The 2,573-nt window shown below is 40.8% G+C and overlaps 1 long non-coding RNA gene across 1 annotated transcript in view; it reads left to right on the top strand.

The window, feature by feature from the left end:
- Positions 1–2,202: 2,202 nt before the first annotated feature.
- Positions 2,203–2,573, top strand: part of LOC105549367 — an 11,916-nt gene continuing 11,545 nt past the window's right edge. Inside the window, exon 1 of the long non-coding RNA XR_001007532.1 lies at positions 2,203–2,538. This is a non-coding gene — a long non-coding RNA (uncharacterized LOC105549367). The remainder of the gene's footprint in view (positions 2,539–2,573) is intronic.

Raw genomic sequence — 2,573 nt, 5'->3', positions numbered from 1 at the left:
CCCTGTCTCTACTAAAAATACAAAAATTAGCCAGGCATGGTGGCACATGGCTGTAATCCCAGCTACTGGGGAGGCCGAAGCAGGAAAATCACTTGAACCAAGAGTTGAGACAGAGGTCGTGGTAAGCTGAGATCACACCATTGCACTCCAGCCTGGGTGAAGAAGCAAGCCTATATCTCAAAAATAAATAGAAAATACCTTGTCTGTGATAAGTAGTGCTCTGTCTGTCTCATGGGCACATATTAGTGTCATAATGCCAAATACTAAGGTTATTATAAGCATAAACATTGAAGATAATTGCTAGAGAAAAACAGACTGAAAAAGAGTCCTCAGATAAAAGAAAAATACATGTAGATGAGAGTAACCTGTCTGGTGAATCATGATATTCTAAGCAATGAAGGAATCACCAATGAGAAAATCTACAAAGGCTCAAGATCAAGTCTCTTTAGGTGAATGAGGCAATCTAGAAAGACCTTGGAATAATAATACCATTTCCTGAGGACCTTCTAAATAAATGCTATTAAAGCTTTAAGTACATTATGGCTCTTCACAAAATCTCTGCTAATGGTAGGTATTAATTGAGACTTAAGAAATATCAAATAACTTATTTACGGTTACACAGATACTAATGGCAAGAGTGTTTAATTAGAAGTACTTTTAATATCCTAGGTTGACTCAAATGAAAACATTTTTGACAGCAATATAAGGTGAATAGCTGAGCATGATGGCACAAGCTATAGCCCCAGCTACTTGGGAGGCTGAGGCACAAGGATTCCTTGAGCAAATGAGTTTGAGTCCGGCATGGGCAACTGTATTCCTGCAGTTTGCTTGTATTCCTCTCCTCAAAGTGCTTTTTCCTTCTCTGCTACATGACTAGCCTGTGAATTTTCCAAACTTTTATGCTCTGCTTCCCTTTTAAATATAAGTTCCAACTTTAAGTTATTTCTTTGCTTCCATATCTGATTGTAGGCTGCTAGCATCAGCCAGGCCACATCTTAAACACTTTGCTGCTTAGAAATTTCTTCTGCCAGATACCCTAAGTCATCACTCTTAAGTTCAAACTTACACAGATTCCTAGGGCCTGGACACAATGCACCCAAGTTATTTGCTAAAGCATGACATGGGTGTACCTTTGTTCCTGTTCCCAGTAACTTCCTCATTTCCATCTGAGACCTCATCACCCTGGACTTCACTATATGTCTATCAGCATTTTGGTCACAACCACTGAACAAGTCTCTAAGTTCCAAACTTTCCCTCATCTTCCTGTCTTCTGAGCCCTCCAGATTCTTCCAACCTCTGCCCAGTTCCAAAGCTGCTTCTACATTTTCCAGTATGTATAGCAGTGCCCTGCCGTCAGTACTAATCTGTTTTAGTCTGTTTGCGTTACTATAAAGGAATATCTGAGACTGGGTAATTCATAAAGAAGAGAGATTTAATTGGCTTACCGTTCTGCAGGCTGTACACAAAGCATGGCACCAGCAGCTGCTTCTGATGAGGGCCTCAGGAAGCTTACAATTGTGGCAGAAGGCAAAATGGGAGCGAGCATGTAACATGGTGAGAGAAGCAGCAGGAGGGAGAAGGAGGAGGTCCCAGACTCTAAACAAGTAGATTTCACGTGAACTAAGAACTCACTCATCACCAAGGTGATAGTGCCAAGCCATTCATGAAGGATTTGCTCCATGGTTCAATACCTCCCACTAGGCCCTACCTCCAACATTGGGGATTACATTTCAACGTGAGATTTGGAAGTGACAGACATCCAAACCATATCAGTAACATAGCAGGACCCCCATCTCTTAAAAGAATATCTTAAACTCCATGTGGAAAGCCTCCTCCCTCAAATTTGTAGTAAATTGTATTATAATGAATACATTAATTAAAAATATACTTGGCCTGGCACAGTGGCTCAAGCCTGTAATCCCAGCACTTTGGGAGGCCAAGGCGGGCAGATCACCTGAGGTCAGGAGTTTGAGACCAGCGTGCCCAACACGATGAAACCCTGTCTCTACTAAAAATACAAAATTAGCCAGGTGTGGTGGCGGGCGCCTATAATCTCAGCTACTCACTCGGGAGGCTGAGGCAGGAGAATCAGTTAAATCCAGGAGACACAGATTGCAGTGAGTCAATATTGCACTGTTGCATTCCAGCCTGGGTGACAGTGAGACTCTGAAAAAAAGTAAAAATTAAAAAATATTTGACAATACCCAGTACTCAGTAATTTATTATTGTTTGCTGTTGACATTAACATTTTCTTTAAGAGTATTTCTTCATCTGTAAAATGAGAATAAAAATTGTAAAATTTGTACCTACTTCTAGCCTCATAGAGTTGTTTTGATGATTATGTCAGAAAGCTTGTAAAAATCTTAGGCCTATTTCGTGACATATAGTAAATGCCCCATGTGCTAACTGAGGATGATCATTATAGGAAAATTTCATAGACTATGAGGGAAAGCCATGCCTAAAATAATCTCCAGCTGATTAAGAAGTGCATTCCTTTTTGTTTGTTTTATCTGAGACAGAGTCTCACTGTGTCGCCAGGCTGGAGTGCAGTGGTGCGATCTCTGCTCACTGCA

This window comes from Mandrillus leucophaeus, unplaced genomic scaffold, assembly GCF_000951045.1.
Source record: "Mandrillus leucophaeus isolate KB7577 unplaced genomic scaffold, Mleu.le_1.0 Scaffold436, whole genome shotgun sequence".
Lineage (NCBI taxonomy): Eukaryota > Metazoa > Chordata > Mammalia > Primates > Cercopithecidae > Mandrillus > Mandrillus leucophaeus.
Note: the sequence above shows the minus strand (reverse complement) of the source record. Positions and strands in the feature narration are given on the sequence as shown.